Source organism: Bombyx mori, chromosome 8 (assembly GCF_030269925.1).
Source record: "Bombyx mori chromosome 8, ASM3026992v2".
Classification (NCBI taxonomy): Eukaryota; Metazoa; Arthropoda; class Insecta; order Lepidoptera; family Bombycidae; genus Bombyx; species Bombyx mori.
In genome coordinates this window covers 9,923,571-9,943,361 of record NC_085114.1, presented here as the reverse complement: position 1 = coordinate 9,943,361, position 19,791 = coordinate 9,923,571, and the positions used below count along the sequence as shown (strand labels likewise).

The window sequence follows — 19,791 nt, the reverse complement described above, 5'->3', positions numbered from 1 at the left end:
GTGTCTCCCGAGACGAGGCTCTACGGGATTTTCCCGGGGATGAAATCCCGTCTTAACATCAGTACGGGTACCGCCTAAGGCGAGACTTTCGGCGCGCATCGCGGTACCGTAAGTTTCGTGTAGTCGGTGTGGTGGAGCTCGATGGGGTTTAGTCGGTAGTCGTTCTGCGGGGCAAGTGCTTCGCGCGCCTTTTTCAAGGCGTAGTCTCCTGTGAGAAATTGGGGGAGGTGAAGGACCTCGGTCCTTCTCTTCTCCCCTTCTTCCTCTCAGGAGGCGCCGGAGTCCGACATAACCCGGTCCGTTACCCCCCTCGACCGGGTATCAGTAAATGGATTCCCCAGCGTTAAAAAAAAAAAAAAAAAAAAAAAAAAAAAAAAAAAAAAAAAAAAAAAAAAAAAAAAAAAAAAAAAAAAAAAAAAGGTGGAAAAATAGGTTAGGTACAGATTTATTATTGCTTATATGGCTGTTTTATTAGTTTTCTTATTAACATATTTTATTAGAATTAATATAGTTAGAGAAAATTAGGGTCATAAACCCGTTTCATGTCATTAGTTGTTGGAATGGTTATAATATATATGCATAAAATATAAAAGTTAATTTCCTCTTAAATGTTTGCTAGATTGTTAGTTGCATTCGTTTTAAAGTAGGAATTTTCGTTAATATTTTCAAACTTTTTTTTTTAATGTTTTAGAATTCGTCCAATTATAAGCCTAACACTTCTAAGCCTAACACCTTAATCATATTTGCAAATTTTCTCAATTAAGTTCGTATCAGTGACGGACAATATTGTATAATGTTCAGTTATAGACATTTTTTTTTTCTTTTATTGCTTAGATGGGTGGACGAGTTCACAGCTTACCTGGTGTTAAGTGGTTACTGGAACCCATAGACATTTACAATGCAAATGCGCCACTCACCTTGAGATATAAGTTCTAAGGTCTAAGGTCAATTTCTAAGTTCTAAGGTCAACAGACTTTCGAGTACAATTTAATAAACAAGTAAGCTGCTTTGAATATCCGTGTGGTCTGTAGCGTGGAGCGACCGCAGATTGAGTGCGGCCGGCCCGAACGGAATCCATCTCTGCAAGCAATTTCCGCTTCGGGCACCTTTTCGAGCCCCATCTCTCACCTCAGTTTAGGGGTTTATAAACGGTTAATGTGGTCGCAGCGACTATGTTATTTTTACATCGTAAAAGTTTCGCCACCTTTTTTTTTTTTTAATTGCCTAGATGGATGGACGTGCTCACAGCCCACCCGGTGTTAAGTACTTATTGGAGCCTATAGACATCTATGACGTAAATGCAAGATATCAGTTCTAAGGTCTCAGTATAGTTACAGCGGCTGCCCCGCCCTTCAAACGAGGATCACACGAGGACCTACCACTAGTTAGTTAGTTAGTTGAAAATGTTTATTCTAAGACACTTCCGTAGGTAGTCCGTAAGTATATAACAAGTTCCGTAAGTATATAACAAAAAAAAAAAAACGCCACCATATTTATTCAGGTGTTCTTCACAAAGTGATCCTGATTGACAATCGCCTTTACCTCATACAGTGATTGCAAAGTCAAAACAAAATATACGTGTATTTCGTAAATGTCTGCGACAACAGCCGCTGGGGAGTAATACTGATTTTTTTTTCAACGCGCAATGTTTTAGAGTTACAAAGTATTATTACACGTCTTTTAAGTTTAATATTTCGAGCGTAAGCATAATATGAGATGGGAATAAATCAAAAATTTTTCCGATTCGAGTACTGGAGCGTGAAACACAGATTTTTATTTTGACGATCCTCGGTTGATCACTGTGAGTTTTCCGGTTCAATGATCATTCTCTGCAGCGCTGTGGTTCCTGTCGTGTATCGCATTTGATTGTAAAAGGGTCTAAGGCTTGCAGTCTTCTTTCTGCTTTCTATCATGGTTCCGTATATCATATAGAAATGTGTAATAACGTAATCCATCCTACTGGCGGTAGTTCTTTTGACGTTCAACAAGTATGTAACTACTTTCATTTATGTTGAATAATTTTTTTTTTGATTTGATTTCATTTGATTTGGTTTGTATTCAAGTTGTTGTCTAGGACTTCGGTAGCCACTAACTGCGAAGGGTAATGTAGTGCAAAGAAAAACGACTCCTCTCTCTCTTTCCAAAATTACATTAAAATTTTCACACATTAAAATGTGTGCACGAGCTCACAGCCCACCTGGTGTTAAGTGGTTACTGGAGCCCAGGGACATCTAGAACGTAAATACGCCACCCACCTTTTAAAATGACTAGAAATAAATAGGAAATATAATAATTTTATGATTAATAACATCACTTTAATTGAAATTGTTTAACTAGAAGGCAGATAATTAAACGGCTACAAGTTTTGCATTTAGATGAACTTTTAATACATACGATTTTTATACATATCTTTTTCCGTACCGATAAATCAATATCACGAGTGCTCTCTAGCCGGAGTGGCTGGGCAAGCGGTCGGAACGTAATTTTGACCGGAATGGCTGGCACCCGATTACCGGTATTGTGGTTTAAATGGGTTCCGTTCTTGAAAAACGATTCGGACGTGCGGTTCGCAATCATAATCTGTTTTCGGACATTTCACGTGCCTGATTGAATTTGAGGGCCTGTCCTCAAAAAACTATTTGTACGTTTGAATTTGTAAGTCCCTTTTCCTATCAATAAATACTTACTTACAGAGTGGGTCAAACATAAAAGTGACAAAAAATTATTCATTGCCAGAAAGATAAAAAGTGTGGAGAAATAGTGATCCGAAATAGTGTTGCTTTAGTGTGATAGTACCCGATCGAGAATTGACGCATTTGAAATGTGGTGTTGGCGCAAAATGTTGGGCGTTTCATGGACGGAGTGCCGAACAAATGTGACAGTTCTGGAGGAGCTAAACGTCAAGACGCGTCTATCTGCAATCTGTATGCAGCGTCTCCTCAAGTACTTCGGACACGTGGCTCGACAAAATCCTCAGAACTTGGAAAAATTAATAGTTGTAGGTCACGTGGAAGGAAAGAGAAATCGAGGAAGATTGCCAACCAGGTGGACGGACATTGTCAAGGAGGCCACAAACACCAGCGTCCAGGGCGCCATTAAGCAGGCCGAATGCAGGCAACATTGGCGGAAGCTGGTGCAAAAACTGAACCAAGGTGGTCACGACCCTCAGTAATGAGGAAACGACAAAGAAGAAGAAGAAGTGTGATAACCTGGCAGTTATCGGTATTTATACGGCGCATATTGTGAAGAGTTTTCTCTCTCTGGATTCCTAACCACTGGTGGCTTGTGTCGTAGACACCGCCATCAGCGGCAATCTATTCTTTTGTACATTTAAAAGAATAAATTATATATTTTAATATTGTATAATTAATAAAATTTTAAATAAATATAGGAGTATGATACTAACATCTGTATTCCTGTCTTACTTTTTTAATGCGTAGACGTAGCTACCGGTGCCACAGGGAGGAATGACAATTTTGCGGCAGAAATGGACAGAATGTGGGTACATAGTCGTGCCGCTTACAATACTCCCTACTACAAATAAAGTTTTCTATTGAATTACAAAGATTGCTGTTATCTCGGTAATAAAAATGATCGGGGATTTCAAAGTGAGTGACCGCATTCGTTCTTCTTATGGTCCCCGAGAGGCATTTTACAAGCCGTTACTTTAAGTGCTCAGGAATATAGTTTTAATGGTATTTTTTTTTATTTTCTTTATTGCTTAGATGGGTGGACGAGCTCACAGCCGACCTGGTGTTAAGTGGTTACTGGAGCCCATAGACATCTACAACGCAAATGCGCTACCCACCTTGAGATATAAGTTCCAAGGTCTCAAGTATAGTTACAACGGCTGCCCCACCCTTCAAACCGAACGCATTACTGCTTCACGGCAGAAATAGGCAGGGCGGTGGTACCCTCCCGCGCGGACCCACAAGAGGTCCTGCCACCAGTAATTACGCAAATTATAATTTTTCATTTCATACGAAGCCACGGCCCCAATCTTCTTCTGCGTGTATTAATTCTTCAGCTTTCGTCCGTAGAGAGTAATAGAATTGGTTGTTATTTTATATGGGTAGAGGAGCTTATAGCACACCAGGTACTCGGTCGCCGCTAGAAATGTAAAAGCTTTCCCATAAAACCTATGATTTGCGGTGTAAATTACCAGAGAGATGTTATTATCTATATATGCCAATTTACGGAGTTTAAAAAATACGAATCTATTATTTAATAAGAAAAAAATGGCATCTGTCGTAAGATTGGATCCGTAGCATGCACGCATCATTTAATACGATTTGGTATGTAGGCAGCTTATCCGCGGGCGCTTTCTCAAGTTAATTTCTAACTTAGAGTTTCCATTAAATCTAAGGACAGGTATTTCTCAAGACGGTTAAGGTGAAACAAAAAGTTAGTCGTAAAACTGAGAGCTAAATCAAATAGTGATATGTCCCGTTCATATATACAAACATGTTATATTCACCGTATCTAGAAGAGGATTGGAAGTAAAATTATTAAATTTTCTTGAGTTCTGTATTTTTCTTTGAAACCTGTCCGAAGTTTAGAAGATATGAAGAGCTACAGTAACTATGATGAACATAGTTTATGATTATAACTTACTAGCGACCCGCCCTCGCTTCGCTTCGGAAACATTAAAACACACATGAAACAAACAAAAAAAAAAGTAGCCTATGTTGATCAGGGACAATGTCGGCTTCTAATGGAAAAATAATTTTTCAAATCGGTCCAGTAGTTTCGGAGCCTATTCGAAACAAACAAACAAACAAATCTTTCCTCTTTATAATATTAGTATAGATAAAGGAAGCCTACAAACCAAGTATTGTAAGTCAAAAAACCATAGCACATTTTTATTGAATTTGTTTCCTGCCATTGCCAATCATGCTTAAAAATTCTGCAGTAGTAAAATAATAATTTGAAATAAATTGATAGTCTTTAACTAAGATTCAGGCGAAAAGTTTCTTTTTTTTTTCGAAATAAGCAATTTACGATAGATTCTTCGAATCTTGTTAAGTTTTCAATCTTCTTAGTGCTTTCGGCGCAGTCAGACACCGGATTTAGTAAAGCCTTAAACATCTTGATAATGTAGGGTTGTGCAGTTTTTGATAAATAAGCGCGCCATGATTGCAGCCGCATTAATATTAAATTTGTAATTTATAAATAATGAAATATGTTGTATTCTTTCGTGATAAATAGTTGCTCTCTGGTCCTTAAGCAACCAGTCTACTTGCAAATTCGTCGGTACTTAAAAGTAAATGTCTTTAAATCTCCTGTAGTATACTGTAGTAGGGTTAAAAATGAATAGGAAAATTGAAACGATCGGTGAAGTAATGGTAGATCGTCATGGCTGAGTTAACTCGTCTTATGATTATTAGCAGGATACCATTCCTTCTTTGGTTTCAATGTTATCTATACTAAATTGTAGATGTGATTTTGATTGAATTTCGATAAAACTTCGCATAAAATATTACTTTCTAACCAGAATTATGTCGGTGTGAAAGTATATTCTGTTTAATGTAAAGTGTGACCCCTGTTTGTATCCCTAATTTGCAGTTGAGCACAACTTCAAAGGAATAGGATTATAGCTTTGTATTCACAAACTAATTTAGTTTTGTAGCAGAATTGCGATGCTAAACCGGTATTGTTCGAAGATAAGACAAGTCTGGAATGCTTAAATTGTAAATTTTAAAACGACCTAAGTCATTCTCAATAGAACTTCAGTTAAGTTACTTTTAAAATAAATTGTTTCTTACCTAAGAAACACTAAACAATTGGCCTTAGTTACCAATAAACAGAATAGCGCGAGACTACGAGTATTAGCATAAGTCATTTACCTTACCCGCTCGCGAATACCCAATGATATGAGTGGCTTATTGTACGCGTCCAGCATTGGAAAAAGGCCCTAACCTCTAAGGACTAAAGCACTAAATTTAAATAAACGCGGTTAAAGAACCACGTGCTAGAGATATTTGCAATTGCGAGTAAAAGTTATTTAGTTACGTTGGCAGACAAGCAAACAATTTGAATGCATCCGTCCAAGCTGGTAACAAAGCAGCTAAATACTTTGAAAATAGACTGTCTTTTGTTAGCATTTCGCGTGAACTGGTTCGTGTCTAGTCTTTAATGTCTTACCAAGAAACAAGACTCCTCTTTTACTGTACTTTAGTGATATTAACAAGAATAAAGTAAAAGAAAACGTAAGGCAGAAATTACCAGCAAAAGTAAATAATTAACGTTTTTCTTTAATAGAAAATAAGTCAGTTTCTTTGACAAGATGAAGATTAATGAGTGCTTGAATGATTGCGTATCCTCCGTGGAATGGTTTTATTACAAAAGCCTTTAAATCCCTTTAAAGGCGGCCATTGTATAATCCGCCCACCGAAGGATTTCGTAGATTGGCTCGGTAACTTTTTCAAAACAAATTTACATATTTTCCGGAGTGTTATGTTGTGATTGATCATGTCGACGAGGCGCCAACTTGGGTTTTCATCGTCTATATACTCGTGATGAGAATTTATGTAACGCTGGTTGCCGTTACATTTTCGTCATGTATCCGTTTCGTGTGCCTTTGAATTAAGTTGTTTGATATAAATTCATTTCAGAATACCGATCTTCTTATATATTATATTTATACTGGTAGTAGGAACTCTTGTGAGTCCGCACGGGTAGGTACCACCACCCTGCCTATTTCTGCCGTGAAGCAGTAATGCGTTTCGGTTTGAAGGGTGGGGCAGCCGTTGTAACTATATTTGAGACCTTAGAACTTATATCTCAAGGTGTGTGGCGCATTTACGTTGTAGATGTCTATGGGTTCCAGTAACCATTTAACACCAGGTGGCTGTAAGCTCATAGCAGAAATAGGCGGGGCGGTGGTACCTACCCGTGCGGACTCACAGGAGGTCCTACCACCACTTATTATATGAAAGGCAGTTTTTTCCCCTATTTAATCGTGGGTAGCCTAAGGAGCTATTCTAACTACGGACAGTTTGGTAGATATTAACAAAATTCTTTCTAAAGTGAACTTAAAGTCAATTTTCCATAGTGATAGATTTTTTTTATACTACACTGTCTTATTCCTTCTTCATGGGAAGTCATCTATCAGCACGTGTTCGGTAAATATTTCCTGGAAAACATTGGTACCGCATGCGGGATTTCTAGGCAGCTGCTTGGCTCTGCCCTTGGCATGCTGACGTCCATGGGCGACGGTAGCCACTCACCATCAGGTGGGCCGTATGCTCGTGTGACTATAAGGGCAATAAAAAAAAAGACTTGGTAGCATCGGTTAATAGGTGTAAATTTCCAGTATTCCATATCCTTTAGGTCACGACGAATACACCTAATACGTACTGCACTAAATGCACCTAATTATTCATTAGAACCAACTGTCGTGATTCGATCATGCAATATTTGCCTATTTCTACCCCGTAATAGTTGTGCGTTCCAATGTTAAAGCTAATTGCTATTGCAATTCTAAAAAGAAAAAAGAAAAGAAAGAAGAAGAAAAAAGTTTGTCTGTAGATGACTTAATGAAATTTAGTTTGGGTATGGTACTCACGTGAGGTGAGCGATTGACGCATTTAAAATTCTTCAAAACACTAACAATCCATTTGCTTCTCTGGTCAATATAATAATATGTACATACTTATATTTAAATTATAATAAAATTTCCTAACTCATGAAGTCGTCGTGGCCTAAAGGATAAAACGTCCGGTGCATTCGTATGTAGCGATGCACCGGTGTTCGAATCCCGCAGGCGGGTACCAATTTTTCTAATGAAATACGTACTCGACAAATGTTCACGATTTTCTTCCACGGTGAAGGAATAACATCGTGTAATAAAAATCAAACCCGCAAAATTATAATTTGCGTAATCACTGGTGGTAGGACCTCTTGGGAGTCCGCACGGGTAGGTACCACCACCCCGCCTATTTCCGCCGTGAAGCAGTAATGCGTTTCGGTTCGAAGGGTGGGGCAGCCGTTGTAACTATACTGAGACTATAGAACTTATATCTCAAGATGGGTGGCGCATTTGCGTTGTAGATGTCTATGGGCTCCAGTAACCACTTAACATCAGGTGGGCTGTGAGCTCGTCCATCCATCTAAGCAATAAATAAATAAAAAACTCATAAATATGCTTTTGTCGCGGCTCTTTATATATTACTGTTTTACAAAAAATAAGTGTAAAACAATTTTCTGTACAATTTAAACTATAACATCGCAAAGTTTAATGAAAAACCTTCGCTTACAAATTTTAATTTGACCCAGAATAAATTAATTAACTTTATAGTATCATAAAAAATAACTAAAGGGAACTTGCGGCTTTTAAAATGAAACAAGAGTTTTGCATTACCGTTTTGTTATAATTAAATTGTTCCACCCACAGAAGAACAAGCTAAGCCGACTGTTTAATTGTTATAGTTTGAGCTAGCAAAAATTGGAAACCTCGAAATTTAATAAAAAACTAGAGCAATTTTGAATAATTGTCAAAGATTAAATTTTTTCTGACCACGTCTTCGACTTTGTGTCCATTTTATTTAATCTCATAATTGATCAATGTCCTCATTTTAAAGTTCCATTGCGTATTAAAAGAAAATCTTATAATTGTATTGGGTACTTATTGTCATCCGTCTTCCGATCTTGTTATTTGTCTTTGTCCATAAATAAATATGAGGAGTTTCTATTATTATTTTAAATAAATTAATAACTCGTCAAATTAGGCGCTTCTAAAGTTCTCATATCTTTTTATAAGTGGGATATATTATGCTGTTACCTTTGAATGGCATAAATTCGATTTATTAAGAGTTTTATTAAGAGCTTATTATATAGACAATATTTTTTTCACAAATTTCTGCAATATGTTTTTTATGTATCTAATTGGCTCTGTATATATTTAACTAAGTATCTATAATATATTGCAGAAATGATTTAAATAAATGTATGCGTGTCATCACTCTGTATGTATGGTAAATAATTCATATTTTCTCAAGATGTGTTTATAATGACAATAACTTCTTGTTTTCCTCGAGTTGTTTTTAATTTGAAATTCAAATTGTTTTTCTTGTCCGGAACAAATGTCGCGCCAGAACTTTCCGTGTATAATTGGCTGTGCTTGTTATGTCACAAACTCCTTCATTTCAATCGAATTATAAACACCTATTTCTTCAAAATGCTAATGTTATGAGTATTAAAAACAAACCACGTTCAGATCTCCTCCTAATTAATTGACGAATAGCACTGTCGGTCATACGTCAGATAAAGAACTTATCCGAATGAATGTATATTAAATTGTGTTACATAATAAAATTAAGGCAATTACTGGAGCCTTTAGATAATCTACCACCACATTGGCCATGTTGGAACACGATAAATCTTATATATCCTAAAATAAATATTCATTGGATCCCAGCGTGAATTTACCACGTCATAGAATCACAATTTTTTTTTAGTCGCATGAGTACTGCAGCTATATGTAGCAATTGGTTGGTAGTTCGAACGCTACGTTTGCCTCGTATTTGATGACCCCGTATATCAAAATAGAGTTCTTAGATTTGAGTTCTATTTTACCGACAGTCATGAAAAAAAATATAGCCTGAACTGTCATCGAAAACGCTATCTATATTTTAGTATAAAATTATTTATATATAGATAGATGCAGATAGAGAATAGCTAGATACAAAGCAACTCAACGCTGACAAAGCGTAAAGAACGATTGCAAGAGTGGAAGATGGTGTCTTGTAAAATATTTAATGCGAAAACCATAAGGTAAAATACTGCCTTCAATTCGAGAACACGATAAAGATTTATTCGCTGGTCATCTAATCTGATGTAGGGGAGATGCGAACATTCGAGGGAAAATTATATTGTGAAAATTGTCTGGTACATAGGTACGTTGAGGTCACAGGGAAGGAATTAAATTAGCCGGGACAGGAGGGTCGGAAACAATATTCACAATACGGACGTGCGCAATGTTTCTTTTACGTACATTTCGTGAGAGTTGGGGGACAGAATTCATATTCTTTTGTTTTATGCATTGTTCTGTATATAGTGCGTTTTCAATTTCGTATAGTTTGATTATACTATCTATTTTTAATAAAATTTGTGTGATTTCAAATCGTTCCTCTGCTGGAAGTACTTAATTATGTTTTTCGTTCAATTGTATTTTTAGTTTTATGGCCAGCCTTGTATTTGATTTGTTACTATTGTTCATGAATAGTGAATGTTCCTACTTGCCTACTTTAAGATGTAAGATAGAAGTCTCAAGTGTATCATGAAATTACTGTCTTTAAACACTCTTCCAATGATACTATTAGGATAAATTTCGTATCTCTTGTTGGCAATTCAAGGTTCTATGTAAACGGTTTCATCTATGTAAATGGATTTATGAATGTTGGGATGGTTGCGATGGATGGATTGGTCTCACTAGAAACAGGACGAACGTATTAATTTAGAGAAATATTGATCGTATAGAATAAATAACATAAACTTCGGTGGCGGGATTCCAAGAAGAGCAGAGGATTTTTTTCGGTTTTTGCGAGTCATAAATTCAATTAAAACTAATTTTACGGTTTTATCCCGCTTTTGTTATTGTCGTTATATTATTTCCTTTCATTTAATCAAAAAGAAAATTAAACGTGTAAGTCGAGAAAAATTTTTTTGGAACAAAAAAGAACTAATTTGGGAACAAACAATGTTAAAGCGCAAGGTATCCAAAAAAAAATTGAACACTTCTAGTTACGTGAATTTCTCGTTACATGTCTAAGCTGTGTTAACCAACTACTCCTAATATTATAGATCACGGCGGATACTATTATATTTCCCCTAATATATTCATTCCTAATCGTATCTGTTCGTCTATTCGCTTAACTCAACACATCCATCTTAACACTCGTATTTCCGCAGAGTATATAATATGTTTATCGTCACGCATCTTAGCAGTTCAACGTTCTATCTAGTACCGCATCCCTGATCTGATAATAGGTTTAAGTGTTATAAATAAAATATAGGAATACATAACTAGTTAACAGTAAAAGTAATAATTATTGTCATCACAGATAAATAAAATTTTTCTATATTATGTTCATGCAAATCTCAAATGCATTGACCAAATTTTTTATTAAAGACCAAACTGCTCAATTTATTAATGTTCTCTAAAATAATAGTATGCATTAAAGAGGTCGTGTTCGTTATTTCTTTGCTTATAGCACTCACTTCTTACTTTGATCTGAATTTTATGAATGACTGAGCAAAAATAAAGCATAAGTTGCAGCGGGGAGTGACAAAAGACCATGCGACCTCGTTTTGATGGTATCGTGTGTCGGAAGCTCCCAACGTGATTTATGTTGTTTATAATGATCGTTCTGAGCTAAAATTGATGGGGTGCACGGCTTGAGAGACCGAACAAATATTAATAAAGATGTTTTAACGGATAATTTTTTATAAATTAAATAAACTTTTTTTTTTATTGCTCTTGTAGGCAGACGAGCATACGGCCCACCTGATGGTGAGTGGTTACCGTCGCCCATGGACTTCAGTAATGCCAGGGGCAGAGCCAAGGCGCTGCCTACTGCTTAATACTCTCCACAAATTGCTCAGTTTTCCAACGTTCAGAAGCTACATCTTTAATATTATGGGACCTTTCCTTCTAAATTATAATTCTAGAAACTAGTAGAAAAGGTTTTAGGCTATGTATCACAATTAGAATTTTGAATTGCCATCTAGCTGATTTTAAATCTTCTGTTATAGTTAACGGGGATGCTCTAAAACTTAAATCAGAATTAATCAGATATGTCTCGTGGTATCTCTTTAGATTTCAAATTGTAATGGTATACATTTACAAGGACTCGTAGGATTACCTAATTCAGTTGCTCACGCAATGAGTAAATTAGTACAAAGGATGAATGTTGAAACTTCTGACTTATCTCTTTCTTTCCCGTAAGACATAATACTACAGAAATACTATAGTATTATGTCCTACGGGATTTTGCTGCGGTGCAAACCTGTGATATAGAGCATTTTTTCATTTTGTAGTATAGTCAAGTATAAAATATGATTATCAAAATTTAAAGCTGTTCTGTAAAAAAATTATTATATATACACATCTTATGAAATAAACTAGAGCTAAGTTAGTTTGGTTAGCTTATTTAAGCTATGTTATATAAAGCTTATTTAACGACGATAGAAATTTTGTTAAATAGTTCCTTGGTCAAGGCTTAATTTACTACAACAAAATACCTAGAACTATTTTGGATTTTAGCTTTAACAGATTACAATAAAAAATATGCACTACCTTAGGAGCAAAGGCAAGCAATACAGTCAGAGACTGCGTAAATGACAAAGCCTCGTCGGTTTGAAATTATGGGCCACACAGCAACGGTACTGAACAAATATTTAACCAGTGCTCGCTAATATAGACCCGTTCTAGTTCTAAGCATGCTTATTTTGGATAAATCTATATATATAAAAATGAATTGCTGTTCGTTAGCCTCACTAAAACTCGAGAAAGGCTGCTTCGATTTGGCTAATTTTGATCTTGAATTATTTGTGGAAGTCCAGAGAAGGTTTAAAAGGTAGATAAATATGAAAATGCTCGGAATTAGATAAAAATAACAATTTGGTTTTCCTTTGATATTCCCCCCGTCGGACGAATCCCTTTTGTTTGTTTTAAGTTTATTTTATACAAAAGATTAGGTCTTTTATTTATCGATTGAGGCACTACGAAGTCTGCCGGGTCAGCTAGTGTATAATAGTTTTTTTGTTGAGTAGCGATATATAACACTTTGTTTTTTTTAATGCTTAGACGGGTAGACAAGGTTACGGAGCACTTAGTATTAATTGGTTACTAGAGCCCATATACATCTACTTGAGACACGAGTTGTAAATCTCAGTTTTTAGAGTACAACGGCTGCCCCATCCTTCAAACTGAAACGCATTACTGCTTCATGGCACAAGATGTCCTACCACCAGTAACATACCTTTATTGGAAAAGAGTGCCTGCCTTGAGTTTGAGATTCTTCTTAGTGTTAAAATCGCATTATGAATTAGCGGTGAAGTTGACGATTTGAAATGGCCCGTAAAGGCTTATTCCAGTAAAAAAGCATTTGTAATTTAATCAAAATGAAATTATTTCTACCGAAATTTTCCATCTGCGTCCGTGCGAATATCGTATCTTTTTTCAATCAATATGAGTTCCCAAGTTAATACTGTAACATCAGTTAACCAGGGGTCGGGTATTAAGTCCATAAATCACGTAGCCGAAGCAAATTGTTATCGAATGAGACAATCCCGCCACCCTGATGGATCCTTCGCATTGACAAATAGAATTGATGTATTAGAATATATAGGAGTAAGATACACTTTGATGGATGATGAGTCATCGATAAGAGTGCTTGTGGTACCGTAGTAATAAAATATACTAAATTTTCTAGTTGTATCGAATTAATATGCTTATTGAACTATGCCAGTTTCGTGTTGTTGATAGAGATAGAAATGGTAAGAGTAGGTAGCTAATTAAGAAATCATCCCCTTCCTCGCCGAACCCTCAATTTCACCTACATGTTCTAGTTAAGTGGCAAGGCCTCGGGGCAATTGCAATCCATGCATTCCAAAAAATCTCACTCGAATCCCGAGATATAGAAGTCGACATCTCTACCGATCGATTTCTAAATCGAGTTGATATAACCGCTGTATTAACATGTCGATAAACAGAAATATACATTGAAATGCTAACCCAAACTATACTATTGTATAGCCCCTTTTGGCATTACCGAAATTTATGAGTGACGTACCTCCTACCTTCCTACTGATATACCCTCTTACGACCTACGACTGTATTCAATACAAATTTTAAAAGTCGATAAAACGATCAAGGATCAAGGATAAAAAGATCAAAGATCAATAAAAAGATCACCACAGATTATATTTTTCGATGTGATCTGTGCATTCCTGTCTGTCAGTCAGTGCAGACAGTAATTTGCGCGGCCGACAAGAGATCACCGATAAATCTTCATTACGAGGAGCGAATAGAATACTGTCATGTTCCGTTGTTCGGATTCCAAAGAAAACCGTCAGTTAGTATTTATTTATAATACTTTGGCAAAGAACGTGGAAGCTAAGTTGGAAATCTTTCCTAATTATTTTCTGCTTTGATGTTTGTCGCAATTTAATTAATTAAACAGAAGACGCCAATGTTCGCCCGAAGACGCCAATGCCAGTGCTTAAAACGCTTTTAAGGTGGCATTAATAATTACAGCTTATTTTCACTGGTAAATTAGTATAGTAACGTTTGTGTAGATCGAATTGAAAGAAAAACCAAAATTTAAGCACATTGTCTATACAAAAGCTACAATATGTTCGGTGACGAAGCACCTTTGTTAAGTCTTGGAGGGACAGAAGGATATCACGCGATCACTGTCGCATTTCTGTTAATAGCCCCCTGATATTATTTGTTTGCAACAAAGTGTAGGAGATAGCGTTTTATTTATTATTCACTAGACCTGCTCTACAGTTTCGCCCGCGTTAAATTTCTAATTTAAAGAAAAAGGAGAGGATTAACTTTGCGATGTATGTGAACTGTAAGCTAGTGTAATAAAAATATGTTTAATAACATTAATTATGTGTAATAAAAATATTTCATATAATAATCTAGATCATTTACGTCATATTTGTGATTCAGGGATAAAGAAACGCGTTTCCGTCGAATACACGGACATTATACGACATTAGGTGAAGTATTCACATGAACTCTCATAATCATTATATAATATTTTAAGACCCCATACGGTACTTCTGTGTGTTTCTGTCAACATGAAAATTCCGATAATACTACATGGTTTTACACAGGAAATTCCATATTTCAGTACAAATAAAGCTTCAGTCTTATTTCCCGAGTTGAGTAGTGGCAAAGTCATCATGTCGTAAAAGATAAGACGTCTGGTGCATTCGTGTTGAGCGATGCACAGGTCTTCGAATCCCGCAGGCGGGTATCAATTTTTCTAAGGAAACACGTCCTTAACAAATGTTCACAACTGACTTCCACGGTGAAGGAATAACATCGTGTGATAAAAATCAAAACCTGGTAACAAAAACAACTAATTACTGGTGTTAGGACCTCTTGTGAGTCCGCACGGGTAGGTATCACCAGCTTGCCCATTTTTGCCGTGAATCAGTAATGCGTTTCGGTTTAAAGGGTGGGGCAGCCGTTGTAACTATACTGAGACCTTAGAATTCATATCTCAAGGTGGGTGGCGGCATTTACGTTGTAAATGTCTAGGGGTCCAGTAGCGACTTAACACCAGGTAGGCTGTGAACTCATGCACCCTTCTATGCAATAAAAAAAGGATCATATTTGCTCATAAAATTCCGTCATCATCTGTCATCAGCTCTTTAGTAGTGTTCGTAAACGTTTAAAACGCTATTGACTATAACTAGCACCGACCCCTCTCAGTGCAGGGGGTCAGTATAACAGTGGGGCCGATGACAACCCCAAAATAAAGGGCTCTCTGAGAAAACATCCCCATTCCTTTTATGTGAGCTTCATAGAATTCCGCTTTGTGCGTCCACACGTTGCGTCTCACTGTTTACCTTTAGTATGCCTTTCGCTTAGCTTAGGTTTGTGCCTTTTATTATTAAATTCTTGTTCAATGAGCTAGTTTTGATTTAATTCAGAATTTGAGTGTATGTTTTTCGTGATTTAGATTGACGTTAAATTAACGTTATTTGCAGAAATGTACTATCTGGTTTGCGGTAAAGTAAAATATTATTAATTTGCTTGTTTTTTGTTTATAGTAAATAGCTTATGTTCCATAATAACCATCCCTAAAATAATACTTAAGTTTATCAACATCATACAATAAAAAACAAAAGTGATTTTCTTTATCGATGGACGCATGGTAATCCGGGTAGTTTTGGTATTCTGTCTCTGGGTCAAGAATTGTAGTTTTCATCGAAAAGCCCATCCACTACTAGTTTACCCTGATTGTACTTGTTCATAATTCGTTTAGGAATCGATATACAGGCCAAGTTACAACTTACAACACCTTTGTAAACATCATATCGCAGTAAATGCTGACGGTCTTGAGTGTACGAGATATACCCTAAACGTTACGCAGATGTGTGTGACAGAAAAATTAACACACCTTGGTATATGTCGGAAACAGTGGTTCGACTGTCGTGTCATAAAAATGAATTAAATATTACAGTAAAATAGCTTAGTTACTTGACCTAAATTTAAGATCATTCATATGTCTATCTCAATCTAAAAGCGTTCTAATTCGCTTGAAGGTGATTCTCGTGGTCTGTCAGTCAGTGATCTGTGACGAGCGGTAGCGGAGACCGACAGGGAACGTGGCGTGTGGGCGGCGTGGCGTTGAGCGCGGGGCGAGACGCGCTGACGTCACACCGCGCAGGCGCAATTTGCACACTCCTTTATGCACAGACTCAACTAAAATTGCAGAGAGTTGTTGAATTTATTGCACCTTTTTTTTAATGTTTATATTCAGCATTAAGGATACGATGGCAAACTGCACGAGTAAGTTGGATCATTGGACGTCTTGAAATTGGATACATACATATATACTGCACACAAAATCTACGATTTTTCAATAACGACCATGGATCGTGAAAAGTGGATATTCGAAGACGCATCAGCATAAACATTAATGCCAATGCTATACAAGATCTGGACTGATAAAAGCACTTACATAGAGATCAATGCGGAAAACAACATTTTTCAATCTACTTCCTGAACCAGATTGAAATGTGATGCTAGTGGAAAACTGTTTGTATATCATAGGCAGCATGTCATACTATCGTCCATATTTAAGGGGCTGTTTAAGGAGCAAGAACACGATATGGACCATTTACCTCCAAAGTATTCTTGACTATTTCTGGCACATTTCATAGTAGAAGGAAAAGACACCGAAGACCTAGTTCGATGTTCTTAAGCGATCAAACCCGATCCAAATATACTTATAGCGTTGTTGACACTGTCCGATGCTCGGAAATCCAAACGTGGAAAAAGAATTTTAAATTAAAACTTTAATTTATTTGGGACTAATTATTAGTTATGGAGCTTAAAATGTGTGCCTTCTACATGAAAAACATTGATAATTGCTCAGAAACTGACATACAATTTTATTATACGTATTCTGTTAATATTTCCGATTCTCTTTTAATCGAAACTACTCTATGCACAGCAGTCCGTGTCCGCGTCGTGAGCGCCGCGTACAGTCGACTCGGTCGTCTTCACTGCTACGTTCGTGCGCTACGGATCGCTACACCGTGTAGCCATCACTACGCCGCTACGAACCCGCACTACGCTAAGAAAACTACGCCAGTGACTCTGAAAACGCCAGTGACTCAGTTAATTACATACATACAAACGGGTTATTGAGTGTTTCGCGAAAATTTTGTGCCACTTCGGAACTTGGTTTAAAGTGAGGAGCCACAGGAAGCGCTGAGGTGGGTGTTTATTAAATAACGAGATATGAATAGGTATTGAGAGTACGGATGTGATTAAATGTCAAGGACATACATATTGATCACAAAAGAAGCTATTTTCGGAGTTGTGTTGTTAAAAATTTCATGTTGTTGTTATTGTTGTTGTTGTATTTTATTGGTGACGTTCGATAACACCCATGACATATTTATGTCTAGTGTCGTAAAGTTTTATGTGAAATCGTTTTGTGTTTCCGTATAACATACCTTATGCATGACATCGTCTTTGAAGAGGTCGTTAAAAGTAATGCGTACAACAAAGGGCTTGTATCTGAAGTGAAATTGCGAATAATTTATTAGCAAAGGTGCTACATACATACGTGCCACGTTACAACTTACATACAATAAATATTTAACGATGACTTTAGCATAGGTAGCTTTACGAGTAAATAATACTAGGAACATTTATGTTCTAGTTTAGCGTTTAATAATAATTAAAAGGTTGTTAGCAATTACGGCAGTCCGAGAACTTCTCCGTCGGAACATCGCTTTCTCCGTAAATATCTATAGTAAACATGGCATTTTTACAGGAAAATACATATAAAATGTAATGATTTCGTTACAAAATTCAATTGTAATGTTTTGATACAAACGATCTAGTGAAAACTGTTAGGGATTTTCTTTATTTTAATTTATAAAAAAGTAAAAAAACTAATGCAATGGTATGTCAATTAACTGTATTCCGTTAAGAAATGTGTGGGGTGGGTATCGAGAAATACAATACATAAAATTTTCGAACCACTTTAGAATTTATCATAGTTACTAAAATCACTTACTACACTTTCATTAATATAGCTTTTGCATTGAGGATGTGTCGTGTTAATTAAATGAAACACGTTATTTCTTTAAGAAAGAATATTCCTTTTTAAAAGAACATTTAAAATGTATTTGAATAAGAATTTAAAAGATGTGCGTTCTGCAAATAAATTGAAATCATATGAATGATGTGTAAAAAATTAAACGCGTCCGTAAAGGTATGCTACGTATTATTAATAATATGGGCGCTTACAAGACAGCTTGTTCACTTGACAACGAGTGACGTACCCTAACATAAAAAAAGTAAAAAAAATAAAAACAATATTTTTGTTTTAAGAATAAATGATATTCATTGCTCAGAGTACATTTTATACAAAGAAAATATATCTTCGTAGTTGAGTGATTATTCTCAAGTTTGGTTCGGTGCGGGGCGCTCGATTGGATCACATAATTCACGATTCGGATATATTCCTCCGGAGTTCCTGTACCCTTAACATAATACTATCATTGTTATTAATACAATTGGTTTAATATTAGAATTATAAGGAAATGAAAATTGTAATTTCGGAATTATAAACTTTTAAATCCTGAATTCGACTTTGTAATTTTAACTGGTGGTAGGACCTCTTGTGAGTCCGCACGGGTAGGTACCACCTTCCTGCCTATTTCAGCCATGAAGCAGTAATGCGTTTCGGTTTGAAGGGTGGGGCAGCCGCTGTAACATTACTGAGACCTTAGAACTTATATCTCAAGGTGCGTGGCGCATTTACGTTGTAGATGTCTATGGGCTCCAGTAACCACTTAACACCAGGTGGGCTGTGAGCTCGTCCACTCATCTAAGCAATAAAAAAAATAATGTAAAGGAACATAGTAGAATGACTAAATTTTAAGTGCCCTTGTTCGTGTTTTATGCTTTCGATAGTCACTTTTTTTGTCGATCGTGTTAGTTAGTTTTTTGTATAGTCGTTGCTGATACTAATTAGAAAGTTTCCGATGTAGTACCATCAAGGCAGGATGCCTGACGCTCGGATTGTTACAGCGAATTCAGCGAAAATCACAGCGAAGCATGACTGAGTTTTGTTTATATAAAGTATTAGCAGGAATGTGTCGAAAGACGTTCTTGCGTTCTTCGGAAATAGACATGCCAAGGATATATACAGCAAAGCCTTGCTACCTTTCTAGTGTTGTAGAATTAATGAAGATATAAAATAAATTATTTTGAAAGCCACACTTAATTAATGAATTTCAAACAATGTAAAATTTCAATAAATTCAATGAATTAGACTACTTACTTTAATAGAGTAGAGTATCTTTGTTACCGATCTGAAAATGTAGGTCAAAATCAAGAAATAGTTCTATTAATGGTTAATGCGTTAAAATAGGACTGAAATATTAAATGTGATTACTGTGTAATATTTCAATTCATAGCTAAGACAGTTTTACGGGTCTCGAAACGGCTACAAAGGAATTGTTCACAAAACGTGTGGCCTAGTTCTGATTGCAATAGTTTGGATTACAAATGTCTACTTC

At 36.2% G+C, this 19,791-nt stretch overlaps 1 protein-coding gene across 1 annotated transcript in view; it reads left to right on the top strand.

Annotated features, from left to right (window-relative positions):
- The first annotated feature begins 13,958 nt into the window (after window positions 1–13,958).
- LOC101746495 (kazrin) overlaps window positions 13,959–19,791 on the top strand; it is a 137,055-nt gene continuing 131,222 nt past the window's right edge. The window contains exons 1-3 of the mRNA XM_012695567.4: window positions 13,959–14,078; window positions 16,291–16,537; window positions 17,205–17,469. The gene's annotated coding sequence lies outside the window, so the exon portion shown is untranslated. The remainder of the gene's footprint in view (window positions 14,079–16,290; window positions 16,538–17,204; window positions 17,470–19,791) is intronic.